This window comes from Salmo salar, chromosome ssa02 (genome assembly GCF_905237065.1).
Source record: "Salmo salar chromosome ssa02, Ssal_v3.1, whole genome shotgun sequence".
Taxonomy (NCBI): domain Eukaryota; kingdom Metazoa; phylum Chordata; class Actinopteri; order Salmoniformes; family Salmonidae; genus Salmo; species Salmo salar.
The window spans coordinates 69,081,803-69,099,216 of record NC_059443.1 but is presented as its reverse complement, the minus strand read 5'-3'; the positions used below and the strand labels follow the sequence as shown (position 1 = coordinate 69,099,216).

General features: G+C 42.4%; 1 long non-coding RNA gene across 1 annotated transcript; it reads right to left on the bottom strand.

The window, feature by feature from the left end:
• Positions 1–320: 320 nt before the first annotated feature.
• Positions 321–14,270, bottom strand: LOC123730802 (uncharacterized). The gene is made up of 3 exons (XR_006762234.1): positions 13,860–14,270; positions 13,018–13,137; positions 321–527 (listed from the first exon to the last, which is right to left on the bottom strand). It is a non-coding gene; the product is annotated as an uncharacterized lncRNA (long non-coding RNA).
• Positions 14,271–17,414: the final 3,144 nt, after the last annotated feature.

Sequence of the window (17,414 nt, the reverse complement as noted above, 5' to 3'; positions counted from 1 at the left end):
GTGCATACAAAATTACACCCTATCTCCGACATAGTGCACTAGAGTAAACAAGGTACCATTTGGGACGCATCAAAGATCATCTTGTATTCAGGTCTTGTTGTTGGTTGTGGTCTTCTTGGTTCTGGGTTTGTTGACTGTGGTATAGAGCACAGAGTGTTCCTCAGCCTCTGGTGCCGGAGGTCTGTTATGAAAGGAGACGCAACATGTCATCATCAATATTCACTTCTGGGGTCTCATTTTAAGGACAAGTACTATCTAATTTTGAAGTGATCTGAGATGTTGTAATGGCTGGACCTGCTCACCGGGTGGCAGCACTGGGGGGGGGGTTGAATTTCACAACATCGTACTGGACATCCTCATCCCCTTTCTGGGGTTGAGAAGGTTGGACTGTGGAGTACAGAGGCACTTCCTGGTTATTGGAGCAAGATAGCTGGACATTGGTGTCGTGAACGTCACCCTGCTTGTCTGTGCTGCAGTAGGGGCCATGGCCATGCCTGAGACGTTGTCATACACTGGACTGAGTCTCCCTGGAGGAGAAAAGACAGATAAACATACCTTGGGACTATTCCATTGGTTCCATTGTACCAGGCAAGATTAATCGAGCACTGATAAAAAGATCTGAAAGAAAACAAAGTTAGTAACAAATCTAAATTATAAAGTGAAAGATAAGTCTTAGAAAGATGGTCACCTGAACCACATGGAAACAGAGGGTGAGAACCACAACTACAATTCCTATAGCTGCATTGTTCTGTACGTCCCATCTGCTGCACTAAAACCTGGTAAACGGTTTTACGATAAATATGTCTAGATCTTTTTGGAGAAAACGTATTCTAGAAGAGGCCTCTGGTCCATATAAAAAACAACATTTAAATGAAGTGAGAAGCAGATGTGGTTGAGCAGATAATGGATTTAATATACTGATCTACTAAATTCATGAATACACACCTAGTATTGTTGAAACATTATTCTACGTTATACAATTATTTAATGGATAAAAGGATTTCATGAAATAAGATACAGCTCTGAACACCCCCACCCACCTCAACATCCCCCTCTACACACAAACAGGTTCACTATGACGTTTTCCATTATGATATTAAGCCATTTAGATCAAAATGAGAATACATGGATAGGTGACCTGATCCTAGATCAGCACCACTACTCCAACACACTTGATACATATGGATCTAGAGCTGCATATTATGATACATAGGTTACCATGGCAATTAGACTTAGTAAACTGTTTGAGAATGGGAGATAGAAAACATCTTGCTGATACAAGCTTGTTTTGTGTGACTTTGTCATAAATCTGAGCGTACAGATTTATGAGCTGCTTGGGTGCTACCGCAATATGTGAGCTCCTGTGTTTACAATCGGCAGAAATGTAGCTATGTGGGAAGTGCTGGGAGGAACAGAGTGGTGCCGATAACAGCCATCTTGATCTACACAGACGAGCTAAATTACTTCTTACAACTGTTTCCAGTGGCTGTTTCTGCACATCTGCTAACTGTCAAATATAAAAGGATGTACTTTCAATAAAAGGTGAAAGACAGCTCTGTTCATTGAGATTTCAACACTGACTATTCTTAGTGATGGTTGATTGCTTCATTTTTGCAAATCCTATAATAAATATGTTGTTTGAAGTCTCTCTTCCTATAGAATATCTCTGACACCACAAGGACAGGAGTAAGGATTCTCTCCTGCGTGTGTGAGCAGGAATTGAGTTTAATAAGTAGAACATCGTTAGATACAGTCGCAAATATTTCTACTTTTTAAGAGAAACGAGGCTGGCAGATGGGATTTAGTTCCTCGATCCCTGTTGTTGGCCCACACTCTAGTACATTAGGTGGTGTAATGTACCATAAAGTTGGATGCCAACCACCAATAAACCCCAAAGAAGAATATGTATTTTCACTGTCAGAGTGAGTATCTGGTCATATAATGGATAATATGATTTTCAAATCAGTGGAGCTGAACAAGTGCACAGTGTGGGAGGAAGTAGAAATACATTAGGTAATATGACAGATGACATGATATAGTTGTAGACTACTTTGCTGACGGAAAAAATATCCTAACAAGTTATACAATCATGTTTTTTTTTTGTCCAGCAGTTTAAACCGAACACAGGAATGTGGAGGATCAAAGATGATGAAAACTACACCTAGACATTTATACAACCCAGCAGGTCTATACTGTTAAAAGGAAACCAGACTTACCGGATCCATCGTGGAAGCTATTGTTTTCTTCAGTGTTTCTTACTAAGACAAGAAATGTGTAGGCTACAGTACAGCTACTTTGTTGTCACAGAGTTCAGATAAGGACTAGGGGGTTGGCGGGGGAGAATTCCAGTCTCAAGGCTACAACTGATGCACCCCTAGACCAGAGCAATCAAACATCTATTTAAATATCCAAGCTCAATTACATTATGACAGCATAACATGTCACATCATTATTTAACCAGGCAAGTCAGATAAGAACACATTTTTATTTACAATGATGGCCTAGGAAGAGTGGGATAACTGCCTTGTTCAAGGGCAGCACTACAGATGTTTACCTTGTCTGCTCGGGGATTCGATTTAGCAACCTTTCGGTTACTGGCCCAACGCTCTAACCACTAGGCTACCTGCTGCCCCAGGCTAATCTTACTCCAGAAAGTTCCTGGATAAGATTTTACCTAATCTATACAGGTTGAGTAAAGTCAAGAAAACGTTCAACAACACCCCTTTCCAAAAGTATCCTGTTGTCTGCTATCGTCTACTTTTACCTGACAGCAACTTGGAACAGAGTTCTATTTGAGTCCAGATGTTCTCAAGGCTGTTGTTGCATCTCCCTCCCTGCAGCATTAAACATAAAGAGAGACAACAAACACACTTTATAACTGGTGAATAACTACATCTGATACTTCAATTAAGCAGGAAAAAGCACTTATTATAACAGAGGTGTAGCACTGTAAGACACGTGAATCTCTGTTGATTGTTTAAAACATGTTTCATTCTCAGGACCATGACTACAACATTGAGTATTGGGACACAGGGCAACCACATATCCTGGTCTCTTCTACATAATTCAACTAAACGTTTAAAAAATACATATTTCAAAAAAAATTTACATGCAATCAGCAATGTAAAACAAAACAAGAAAACATGAAACCACATTCGTATGTATGTTTTACAATGACATTTACATGCAAGCATTCATTCCACATAACAAATCACCAATAAAAAGTAGAATATATTGTCAAGTGTATTTCCAGAGTGAAGAGAGAGGAGTTTGGTAGGAGACCTTACTGGCCGTGAGAGAACAGAAGAGTATGAGGTCTGTGGTTGACATGACCTATAAGTACTGATGGGCAGAGCTGGCTTCCTGCCCCCATGATGCCTCTTCCTAACAACCAACACATCATTCGATTCACAATAAAATGTGTGAACATCTTTCTGGAGCACACTTAATATACAATAAGGAATGTTCAAAGATATCACTATTAAAATCCTTTAAAATAAATGCAACATAATTTGATGACACTAATAGTCCTATGTCTTCTGTATGTCCCATCAGCTACACTAAAACCTGGTGAAGGGTTTAAAAATAAATATGTGAACATCTTTTAGGACCAAACGAATTATACAAGAGGACTATGGTCCTTTTAAAAATTGATTAGATTTAAAAAACATAATTAATGTCATAAGCAGACATTGTTGAGCAGATAATGGATTTAATTTATTGATCTATTGAATACATGAATACACACCTTGTATTGTTCAAACATTATTCTACATTATACAATTAATTAATGGATAATAGGAGTTACTGAAATAAGATACAGCTCTGAACACCCCCAACCGCCAACCCACAGCACTCCTACTCCAAGAAGCTTGATACATATGGTTCCAGAGCTGACTCTTTACAACATGTTTTCTGTTCAAACTTTATTTAGACATCTTGAACCGGTGACTGAGAGGAGGGAGAAGAAAGAAAACATGTTTGTGCTTTCTGGTGTTTTTTCAGTGACCCTGATTGAGCAAAGCTCTTTCCACATACACCTTACTCCTGTCTCTCTCCAGTGTGTATGCATTGGTGTCTGCTCAGGGCTGCTGATTGATTAAAGCTCTTCCCACACTGATCACAACTATAAGGCTTCTCTCCTGTGTGTATAAGTCGGTGTTTGGTCACGGTGAAATCTCAGGCAAAACTCTTCCCACACTTATCACAGCTATAAGGCTTCCTCCAGCATGAATCCGCTGGTGAATGATATATATTGAAAAGTTGCTCAGAACACCAGGTGTTTTTAACAGCGTCACTTTGATCGTCATCTTAAGCCAATTAAGATAAGCAGAGTAAGTTGTTTACATGACGAATGCCATACTCGGCCTACTGCCATAACTAGTTTAATGTCAAATGATGAGTTTGCATGTAAACACACTCATTGTAGGAGGACTAGATATTTTGTTGCTTTGACAAAGTCCTTTCTGAAGATTATTATCAATGTGATTAGTGACCCTCATTTTAAGATCAACCTTGCTACATGAACTGAACTCTCGTTTTAATATGGTGAAACTATTCCTTAAAAAATATGTTTTCAAAAGAAACATTGAACATCTAATAGTCAAATCAGAGTAAAAGCAGGTGAGCTGGTTCTAGTTACTGCTTTTTGTGGTGCAAAACTGAGCAAGTCAACCCTCTCCCAATGCATAGACATGCTAGAAATGTTTTACAATTTCATTTTTTGTGAAGATTGCATTCAATTGCCACTCCTTGTTTCACAAAGCAACCTTTGTCACGTCCTGACCAGTATAAGGGTTATTTGTTATTGTAGTTTGGTCAGGATGTGGCAGAGGGTATTTGTTTTATGTGGTTCGGGGTGGTGTTTTTGGTAGAAGGGTATTTGATTTATGTATTCCGGGGTTTTTGGGCACTGTTCCTTGTTTATGTATTTCTATGTTAGTCTAGTTAGTTGTATTTCTATGTTTAGGTTAATGGGGGGTTGGACTCTCAATTGGAGGCAGGTGCTTTCTCGTTGTCTCTGATTGAGAGTCCTATATATGGGTATGTGTTTGGTTTAGTGTTTGTGGGAGATTGTTTCTTGTTTTGCGTGTGTGAGCCTTACAAGACTGTTTTGTTGATCGATCGATCGTTCGTCCTTCCTTCGTTCCTTCGTTTCGGTGTTCTTATTATTTCAAATAAATCAAGATGAGCATCCACATTACAGCTGCTGCGTTTTGATACTCCATTCCCGACGACAACCATGACAACCTTCCATTCCCCTGTCATAAGCAGTTTTATGGTTCATTTTAATTGACTATTTTACCCATGTAAGCTGGTGGTTATGTTTCACTATATTGGTATCACTCCGTGGTGGAGGGATACATTCGAGGTGAGGATTTACAGATTCCCTGCCGTGCACACCTGTGTCATGTCTGGGATCCGGCCCTATATCTACATCTTTCATTTTCTCGGGGACGTCCGTATGGTTTGAGGTACAAACTTTCTGAAGTTCGCTTGGTAAGTCACTGGTAAGCTTAAAATCTTGCGTGGAAGTATACTCACTGGCTGTTTGCAGCCTGGAGCAGCTGGCCACATGGCCGCCTCTCCTCTTGATTGCTCCACTCGCTGCGTGTGGTTAATCTGTATCTTCCGCCCCTGGTTTGTCGTACTTGTTTCGTTACTGTTACACTACGACTCAGTGTGCATCCATTAGTATGGTGGCTCTTGCTGACACAAACTGTATTTACCTTACACAACTTCCCCACTGGCTTGTACTATGTGTGTGTTGTGAATTGATTTAACATGCTGCTCCCCGCGCCAGGTTCTCTGCTAATTACCCTGCTGGGTTTCTTTCTTGTTCTTTCCCCTGAAGAGTGTAAGAGTATCATGGTGGGCTTTCCACTACGTTGAGACATTAACTTTGGAGTTCCTTAACAAAGTTACTCCATATGGTGCTGTTTTTACTGCTTGGATATTAAACCGGCTAGGTAATATTGCATTTGGCCTAAAAAAAAATAATAATAAATAAATCAAATCCATTACTTGGTTGCTGTTTTTTTGACTGCCTGTTTTTCCCACAAGGGTCTTCCCCATTTCTTTGCAGAGGTACTGGGTAATTTATCCCTCATCGGGTTCCTATTCCTCCATGCGGATCACGACATAGCTCTCCAGGGCGTCAGACCTCTGCTCCATGGCCTTGCTGGCTTGGCTGAGCTTACGGCTTCCCTTTGTGACAGGTGTGATGGTGGCGTCCCCCCTGGACATCCGCATACCTCGTGTATGCACTACCTGGGTTTGAGCCACGCAGAGAGGGCGGTGGAGCTCCCTACTGGATGTCTGTTTTGTGTGATGTTCTCAGAATGCCTGCGCCTGGTGCGATTGGAGGCCATGCATGAGTGTGTCGGCCAGGCTCGGGCTCAGGCTGGGGACGAGCTCCCTCCCTCAGGAGTGGTGCGGCAGCGAGCTGTTCGTCCCTCTACTGGATCCAGTACCCCTCCCAGGAAGCGTGGCCGAAGCCACCACAAGCAGAGCCCATCTGCTGCCAGGCCTGGACGGGGGCAGGAGTCGGACCACTGGGGCCACCTTGAACAGAGGGCGCGTGCCCTGCGTCAGGAGGTTGATAGCGTCGATGGCGACGACAGCTTTTCCCTTTTGGCCAGTGATAGGCTGTTACTGGAGGACGATGCTGGCACTGCTCACCCCCGTGGGCAGGGCTTCCCGGCTGACAGGCCATCAGAAGCCTTCAGCAGGGCTTCATCACAGAGCCTACTCACTCAGGTAGCCACTGCACTGGACATCAAACTGGTGGACAGTGATGACTTTCTATCTGTCCCCATCTCTGCTGAGTTCCGTGAGGCCTTGCAGGAGAGCTGGGCCTCTGCCAGGGGGCTCTCCGACTCACAACAGAGACTGGACCATGGAGTTATGTTGCGGGCGTAGTGTCACTCGGCCTCCGGGAGTACCACACCATGATAGCTGCCATGGTCCTCCCGGACCAGGAGATTATAGAGCGGAACCCGCGACTGAAGCCGGGACCCCCCAGGGTCTTTGATGAGGACTTGAAAGCCACATATGGGTCACTCTGCTCTCTTGGCAGCTTTACCAAAGTGGCTATGCTACTGAGGTCATGCGGGGTGCAGAATGTCCTCCAATACCTGCAGTCTCGCTTGGATGAGGGCTTGGCAGCCTCTACACTGAGAGGGTATTTGGCCGCTATATCTGCCTGCCATGTGGGGTGGATAGACAGGCCAGTGGGGTGCCATCCCTTGGTCTCCAGGTTTATGAAGGGGGTTCGTCGCCTGCGTCCAGCTAAGACGTGCTCAATGGCGAGCTGGGATCTGGATGTGGTCTTGGCAGCTTTGGCAAAGCCGCCTTTCGAACAGTTGGAATCTGCCTCCCTGAAACCCCTCACTATGAAGGTGGCTTTTGTGGTAGAAATTACTTCTATAAAGAGGGTAGGTGAGCTCCATGCTCTTTCAGTAAGTTCTGAGTGCTACCGGATGGACCCCGGTGGGAGGAGAATATCTCTTCGCCCCAACTCTTCATTCCTCCCGAAAGTTATGTCAGACAGGCATGTGAACATCCCTTTTATCCTGTCTGCTTACAACCCCCCGTGAGTGGCGGAAGAGTCTGGCCCTCCCTCCTGCATGCTGTGCCCTGCGCGGGCACTGGCTGCCTATGTGGCGCGGACACGGGCAGTGAGAACAACAGACCAGCTCTCTGCTATGGTGAGAGAGTCCTGGGGGCTGGGTTATCAAAGCAGAGGCTCTCTCACTGGATCGTGGACACAATTATGACAGCATACTTACTGGCTGGCAGGCCAGTTCTGGGATCTGTGGTGGCACAGTCAACAAGAGGTGTGGCTGTATCCTGGGCTCTACTGAGAGGAGTGCCCCTCGCTGATATCGTTGCTGCTGCCAGCTGGGCTTCCTCTTGCACCTTTGCTAAGTACTATTGGGTAAATGTGGCACCTTCCTCTGCAGTTGGTTCAGTGGTCCTGGGCATCACCTCCCCTTCCGGGGACTGTGCTGGGACCCACCTTCCACATTGACGGCCCCTGCGTCTCGGTCCCGCACTGGGACTTCACCACTGGCTGGCCGGGTCCCTCTAGGACCCACTACATCTGGTACGGGTATACCAATATATTGGAGTGATCCAATATAGTGAAACATAACGAAGGTTACGTATGTAACCACGGTTATGTGAGCTATATGGATCACTCCAATCCTCTACAGTGCTAGAGGAGCCTCAAAAATTATGTACAGAAAGTGTGTCGCGGCCATGGGTTCTATATTTAGGGGCGGACCCCAGCCATGACACAGGTGTACACGGGAGGGAATCTGTAAGTCCTCACCTTGGATGTACCCCTCCGCCGCGGAGTGATGGGCCTGCTACTCAGGCCCAGAAGCTAGGATATGAAACATTTTAACAGAATTGGCAGAACGAACACATCCCTGATCACGCGTAGACACAATTCACTTTCATAGTAGCGACGATGTATTCCTTGTCGCATCTATGCACCGTTACTTTATCTTTTTCTTTTTTTTTAATTGCCAGCGTCTTAAAGCTAAAATTGGGATCATGTTTACTGTGCTAATGACCATACCAACAGTAAAGGAATGCAATGTAGAATACAGTGAACTTAGCAAAAGGAGTCATTTGTGGTAGGTACATGCGGGCCGCCATCTTTATGCACCTCCGCTATTGTTACAGAAGCAGACTGTAGTCTAATCTACACACCATTGTTCTTACTTAATGAAAACAAATCTCCATCTTCCTTATCTTCTCCTCCTCCTCTCTCAGTTCCACTCTGCCCCGGTGTTTTCCTGCAGTCAACCAGACCCAGCAGTACAGCAGTACCGGGAGACGTTTGACCTGGGGACTCCGGGAGGGTAGAGGGGAACGGGCTAGCTTTGTCCCGTTAGCGGCAAGAAATATAAAACATATTTGGTTTAATGATAAACTGTTGTATTAATTTAGTCTATTTGGGAATCCCTAGAATATCTCCTTTTTCTTCAAATGTTCAATTGTTCACTACCTCCCAAAAATCTAATAGCATTGGGTTGGCGGAGGCATGGGCTAGTTAGTTTCCACCATATTTATTATACTAGTCATTTCCTTCCAAAACAGAGGAAGAGGCGACATGTGACTTATTTGATAGAATATACGTTTCATATTAGGTTGTTACGAGTATACTGATAAAAGTGGGACACGTGACATGCCAGCAAAACACTAGTGCCAGGTCGACATTCATTACCACAGCCACAAAGTCATGAACCACTTCTATTTTAAAAATGTATCTACTTAAAATGTCATCTTAAACCTAACCTTAACCACACTGTTAACCTTATGACTCAATCTAACCTTTAAAAAAAACACATTTTGGTTTCCATGAACTTCCACAACATACATTCTTGACTTTGTGGCTGTGGTAACGACTGTCTTACATTTAAGAAATGTATTTTTATTGCCATTACATATTAGAAGGCAATCGCTGGGAATTAATTATTGGGTTAATTTACAGGAACATGATGTGTCTCACCCCACAAAAGAGGTGCTACAGAGAAGTTGGGAGCCTGAACGTGGACAGAAAAAAGCTTTGGATGGGTGGGTGATAACCAGGAGAGACAGATGGGATTGTACTGCAGGGACTTTAGCCCCACGGTACCTATCCCTGTGAGTCCACCATGGCTACTCCCACCTCCAGTAATTGATTTACAAGTGTTGAAGAGAGTACGGAAAGACAGGGAGGGGGTTGATCCATGCAAGTTCTTTAAAAAGCGACTGGAAACTGTAAATCAGTGTTTTTTTGCCCATATATACAGATGGATCAAAAGACCCAAGGACAGGTCAGACTGGATCAGCCTTTGTTGAACAGGAAAGTGGGGTGGCTGTCAGAAGACAATTACAGACCACCTGGCTGAGCTGATGGTTGTACTGTTGACCTTGCAGTGGTTGGAGGAAGTCATGCAGTGTAGTTATATGTTCTGACTCATTTGCTGTGTTGATGAGTCTGCAATCACTTAGCTCACATAGCAGACGAGGCCTGCTGTATGAAGGAATTCAAATTCATGCCCGGGTGAGACAGATAGGTGTCCATATAAGCTTTGCTTGGATCCCGGTCCATGTGGGGGTGGAAGGGAATGAGGAAGTAGATGTGCTAGCTAAACAGGCCCTTAGGAGACAGGAGGTGGAGGTGCCAATGAGCAAAGCAGAGGCTAAGGGAATGATATGGGCAGAGATGGCAGGAGCAGTGGAACAGTGACAATAAGGGCAGGCATCTATTCATTGTTGATATTTTAGTAATTTAGCAGGCACTTATCTAGAGTGACTTACAGGAGCAATTACGATTAAGTTGCTCTAAGGTACATTGACAGATTTTTCACCTAGTTGGCTCGGGTTACAGGCCCAACACTATAAACCACTAGGCTACCTGCTGCCCCTATTCCAGGTACAGAGTACAGTAGGGGAGGATGGTAGGAATGGACAGAAGAGAGGAGGCTATCCTTACAAGGATAAGAGTGGGGCATAGCCAGCTGAATAAGTTATTAAATGTGATAGGAAATCATCCAACAGGAAGATGTGATTACTGCCAGGAAACAGAGACAGTGGAGCATGTACTGATGCAGTATGATAGGGAAAGAGAGACTGATACAGTATGAGAGAGAAGGGGTACAGGAATTGAGTTTGATAAACTGTTGAGGTTCGTTTCCTTGTTCCTTGTCAATCATTGGCTCATTGGTGAAATTAGCATTATGACAATATCTTTAATTAAATCATTCAAAAACCTTTATTAATGCAAAGAAAAGGTCCCAAGTTATTTTATCAAACCCGAAGTCCATGTGGGAGCAAAACTCATGACTATGATTACATTTCCATTATTAGCAGCATTCAGGCTGTCCACTTTGAAGAGCTGAGACAGAATAGCCATATAAGGAATGGAACATATATGACCAGGCCCTGCTACCATTATAACCCATACAGCTGTCAGATGTGGGCGCTAACAAGTAAGAACTGAGATGGAAAGATAATAATGGAGAAAGGTCAAGGAAAGCTATTTACATATAGAGGGAGGGGACTCTACACGTTATGCAAAGACAGAATCCTATAAAGGTAGGACTCTGTAATATGAGAATTTAGTATTTTTCGTGGAAGGGCTCGGCTCTGTTACGTGTGTAATAGGGTCCTTCCATGGAAGGGCTCGGCTTTGCTACTCTGTATTAAAGTCTATATTGAATTCACAAGTTTCTGAGGCAATATTCCACGGCATCCAGCCCTAGTGATGTCACTGCCTACGTCATTATCTTTTACTCATGAGACCAAAACCATGCCTACACAGCTATATAAACAAGGTGCTTAGTGTTATCTAAAAGCTTAGCAGTAAATGTCCATGTTGATTTATAGTGGAATGTCTGACTAGTCTCCTATCTCTTACACTCCCCTGCAGAGTTCTGTCTTCACAGTCACACATTTCTCAGACAGTTTCTTAATAAGTGGCAGAGAGCCTAGAAAAGCACTGTGGAACAATATTAAACCTCATAATGTACATATATTGTTAATCTAGGACACTATAAATGTAAGGAGGGAGGGGTCTTGTAACCCCTCCCATTCTATTAATACAACATCAGCATAATCATTTATTCTAGTACATCAATCATTTGGTACAGCCCCAATCATGACCCCTAGCTGAACCTCTAACAAAGCATACTGAGTAGGACATCGTTAGATAGTCGCAAATATTTCTATTTTTTTAAGAGACACGGGGCAGGCAGATAGGATTTAGTTCCTCGATCCCTGTCGCTGGCCCACACTCCAGTACAGGAGATGGCTTAATGCACTATAACATTGGATGCCAACCGCTGATAAACCCCACAGAAGATGTATTTTCATCGTTTGAGCGAGTATCTGGTCATGTAATGGATAATCCGACTTTCAAATCAGTTGAGGTGAATAAGTACACACTTTAAGAGGAATGAGAGATAATTAAGTAAGAGACACAGATTCCTACACATGTTAAAGTAGTAGGTTACTTTGCTGAAGGAAGAAAAATCCCAACAAGTTTTACAGTCGTTGTTTTTGTCCAGCCATTAACAGTCCACAGGAATGTGGTGGATCAAAGACTATGAAAACTAGGTGTAACCGGTTCTGTACCGGTACCGTTCTGCATTGTGTTCTGGTAAGGTGTAGGTGGAAGACAAGGCTCTGGACACAATTCTGCCGCTTGTCCCTCTAGTAATGACTGCATGGAATGGATACAAATACAAGGCAAAGTTAATGCTGCCGTCTGGACTCCCATACAAGTATATTTGCCTCTCCTCATCACGCTCTGAGCAAACTCATTAGTAAAAGCATTAAAAAAAAAAACGTTTTAAAAATGTTGTACACCAATACACTAATCATTTGCTAATAAGTGCTAAATATTTCTTTGAGAGTGATCTATTGTACCATTATACCTGAGGCATACTAATAAAACAACAACGCCATTTTTGACATGACCGGACAGCTAACAAAATGAACGACAGCTAACTAGGCACATTAAACATGAAATACAAAATCGTCACATTTCACAACATACCTGCAAGGAATGGACACAAATACAAGGAAAAAGTTAATGATGCCGTCTGGACTCCCATACAAGTATATTTGCCTGATAAAAAACAGTGCAGAATGCCCTGAGAAAATCATCAGAAAACTCAAGATGTCTGCACCTGAAAGAGACCCTCTCCCGCAACAAAGCTAACGGTAGCTGGGTTAGCCTTGCAAAGTTGCACTCAAACATTATCCCCATTCACATTAATATATATTCATATAAACAGCAATGCAACACTCTGAGTAAACTGAGAAGTAAAATAATGGCTCCCGTTGATGACATCACAGCATTAACACAATTTAGAAAATGATTACAATAAAATAGTATATCAAAATAACCTTAAAATAAATATGAGGGATTTTCGTATATTTTACACCTGTTACATAGGCCTATACATTTTATATAGCAACAGCAGGCCTATACCGTTAAAAGGAAACCAGACTTACCGGATCCGTTGTGGAATCTATTGTTTCTTCATCAGACAACTTGTCTTAGACAAGAAGTGTGTTGGCTGCAGTAGTACAGTTACTTTGTTTTAAGTGTTCCGGGAGTCGAAATTCTGAGTCCTTAACGAAACACAAAACATAATGGACAATTTATCTTACTTCGGATCTGAAACCTAATAGTAAGCATCAACTTCAATGACAGTTAACGTAAAGTTAAAACACAAATATGACATTCATGCGCCACAATAACATTGTCGCCGAGGATGGCTTGCTAGCTAACGTTAGAGTTTGATTCATATCATCCGTTTTGTCATAAAACAGTTTAACTAGGTAGCGAAATGATAGTTCGCGACGCTTGCTGACTCGGGAGTTCGTATGGGGACATTATGTGCTTCAGGAGCCTGTGGGTTTGATATGATTCCACCATGGGCAACAACAACTGGCTACTAGTTCGTTTTCTGACAAGTTCAACTCAGAGCTCGTTTATCCAGTGACCACCGCATTTGAAAGAACAACTACGGGCTGGCTAGTTAGCATTCTGGCTCACACTGGCCATGCAGTAGCAAAATACACAACTATCTCGATGTAAGAGTTCATGGTAGAGATATTTCATGTAAGGAGAATATAGGAATCCCATTCGTTAATGAATGGAGGAACGTATATCGCCTCACCCAGCAGACTGTTGAACAATCGGGTTCACGTTGTCATGCTGGGTCACGCGGTTGCTAAACGAATAGTCAGGGTATGAGTCGAGAAACCTGCTTATTTTCCTCCAAGGTAGATAATGTCACGAATCCAAACCTATACGATATTACAGAGAACAAGTAAATTATCTCACATACCGAAAAATATTTTTAAAGACGAAATTGTTGTTCTTCTTCAGTGGACGTTATTAGTGGTTGGCATCCAATATCTTGCATTACCGCCCCAATCCTATAGTATAAATCCATTATGCTTTAGGGACAGGCAGAAATGTATGCGTAACCGATGTGAAATGGCAAGTAGTTAGCGGTGGTGCGCGCTAATAGCGTTTCAATCAGTGACGTGGCTCGCTCTGAGACTTGAAGTAGGGGTTCCCCTTGCGTTGAATGGGCCGTGGCTTTTGTGGCGCGATGGGTAACGGTGCTTCGTGGGTGTGCAAGGGTTCCTGGTTCGAGCTCTGGTTGGGGCGAAGAGAGGGACGGAACCTACACTGTTACATATGCAATTACTGTATTTCACGGAGGAAAATGGAGGAGGGTCATTCTATTTCAATTTCAGTCAGGGGGAGGGTTTAGTGTTTTTTAAATTTAGTCCAGGGGAGGGTCATATAATTTGTAATTGATTAAATATCAGTATTTGTCACCATTTTGTACGTATTGAATTCCCATCTAACCTCAGTGTACAACCCTGCTCTCTCTTTCTTTTTTTATCTCTCTTTCTCTCTCAATTTCAGTTTAAGGTGCTTTATTGGCATGGGAAGTATATGTTTACAAGTGAAATAGATAATAAACAAAAGTGAAATAAACAATACAAAAATGAACAGTAAACATTACACTCACAAAAGTTCCAAATGAATGAAGACATTTCAAATGTCATATTATGTCTATATACAGTGTTGAAATGATGTGCAAATAGTTAACGTACAAAAGGGAAAATAAATAAACATCAATATAGGTTGTATTTACAATGGTGTTTGTTCTTCACTGGTTAGCCTTTTCTTGTGGCAACAGGTCACACATCTTGCTGCTGTGATTGCACACTGTGGTATTTCACATAATAGAAATGTGAGTTTATCAAAATTGTATTTATTTGTTTTCAAATTCTTTGTGGGTTTGTTTAATCTGAGTGAAAAATGTGTCACTAATATGGTCATACATTTGGCAGGATGTTAGGAAGTGTACTCCTTGTATACAATCCATCTCAACATTACACACGTGCTGATTGCCAAGTCCCTTTTACCCCTACCTACATGTACATATTACCACAATTACCTAAACTACCTTGTACCCCTTCACATTGACTTGGTACCGGTACTCCTTCTATATAGCTTCGTTATTGTTATTTAGTGTTACTATTTCCTTAGCAATTTTTTTTAAAACCTTTTAACTCTGCATTGTTGAGAAAGGGCTTACCTGTATGTGCTTGTGATAAAATGTAAAATGAATCCACAGTTATTTTTATGAAACTATTGATCCTCTGTGACTAAATGATGCTCTCTGGTGTGTTTTGAACATTGAGAGTGAGCTCCTGTGGTTGGATAAAAGAAAAAGAAAAAAAAGGTATGTTATAATATAGTCGTTAGCCTTGACCCATCGCGACTTTTGTGCACATCTATAGCACCAACAGCAGGGGGAAGCTTGGAGAACATTCATAACAATGACATGACGTGACCCACTGTCTGAGGTGCAACCTATGAATAAGCAACATTTGTTTTACATTTGTCTATTTTTCACAGCTCTCAGACTCTGTGTGCGTGTCTCTCTGTCGGTCTGTCTTGTAGTTCCAGATGTGGCTGGAGGAGTGGTGGTGGCCACTGCAAGGCAACTTTAATACTGGAGAAAATGTAGGAGCTCATCATCATGAAATTAATCTACAACAGCTGATACAAGTATTCTATATGTGTTAGGTACTACTACAGTGGTAGCAGGTGAGCCCTCCTTTAATAATCATATTTCATTAATATACAGGGTCCATTTTGACACAAGACATCAATCCAGACTAAGAATTTACCAAAGGTCAGATCATAATGAATACGAGTGTTATATGGACAGAGTCGAACTGATCTCAGATCAGCAGGCCTACTCTGATGGCGAATTCTCTCTCTCCGATCATCCTTTCCATAATTTCAGAATGTCATCAGGTGGGGTGGTGTAACCAGGGTGCAGTTATGTAGTAAATTAATGTCACCAGGTGTGGAGGTGTAACCAGGGTGTAGTGATGTAGTAAATTAATGTCACCAGGTGGGGAGGTGTAACCAGGGTGTAGTGATGTAGTAAATTAATGTCACCAGATGTGGAGGTGTAACCAGGGTGTAGTGATGTAGTAAATTAATATCACCAGGTGTGGAGGTGTAACCAGGGTGTAGTGATGTAGTAAATTAATGTCACCAGGTGTGGAGGTGTAACCAAGGTGTAGTGATGTATTAAATTAATGTCACCAGGTGTGGAGGTGTAACCAGGGTGTAGTGATGTAGTAAATTAATGTCACCAGGTGGGGAGGTGTAACCAGGGTGTAGTGATGTAGTAAATTAATGTCACCAGGTGTGGAGGTATAACCAGGGTGCAATTATGTAGTAAATTAATGTCACCAGGTGTGGAGGTGTAACCAGGGTGTAGTGATGTAGTAAATTAATGCCACCAGGTGTGGAGGTGTAACCAGGGTGTAGTGATGTAGTAAATTAATGTCACCAGGTGTGGAGGTATAACCAGGGTGTAATTATGTAGTAAATTAATGTCACCAGGTGTGGAGGTGTAACCAGGGTGTAGTGATGTAGTAAATTAATGTCACCAGGTGTGGAGGTGTAACCAGGGTGTAGTGATGTAGTAAATTAATGTCACCAGGTGTGGAGGTGTAACCAGGGTGTAGTGATGTAGTAAATTAATGTCACCAGGTGTGGAGGTGTAACCAGGGTGTAGTGATGTAATAAATTAATGTCACCAGGTGTGGAGGTGTAACCAGGGTGTAGTGATGTAGTAAATTAATGTCACCAGGTGTGGAGGTGTAACCAGGGTGTAGTGCTGCTGGAGCTTTAATGAATAAAATACTATGTGATCTTAACTCACCTGTCCATCGTCTGCTGTGTCCCTTGTGTCATAGGTGGATTTGGAGGCCTTCTTCCTGTTTTACACGTCAACAAATGAATGAATGAATAATCAAGTTAATAAATTAAAATGATAATGTGAAATGAAAGTCTTAGAAAGATTCTCACCTGAACCACATGAAGACAGAGAGACGGAGTATGAGAATCTGTGATTCCTACAGCTGAAGTCATAACTGAGGTCTGTTTCTCTAAAGGTTCAACAAAAAGGTGGATGATATGAATACACATGTTATCATATAGTGGAGCTTGAAATGAAATATCCTTGTATTTGAATCTCACATTTTTTACCTGTACTTGTTGACTTTCTCTCAGATATGTGATTCTCAGGGTGGAGTGACTCACTCTATCCCCATAGTACTCTGAATGACCACCATTCCCAGGTTTCACACCAGACCATCTATAGGACCATGATGCTTTTATGACTGTATGACCTCTGGGATATGTGTTAGAACAGGACAGGTCCACTGTTGACCTCTTCACGGTACAGATAATCTGAGTAGTGTAAGTCACACTCCAGCCATCCTGCCCCAGTATCACTGCAACACAATCACACATCAAAAGCATATTAAATTAGGCACAAACCTATTAGCTCACA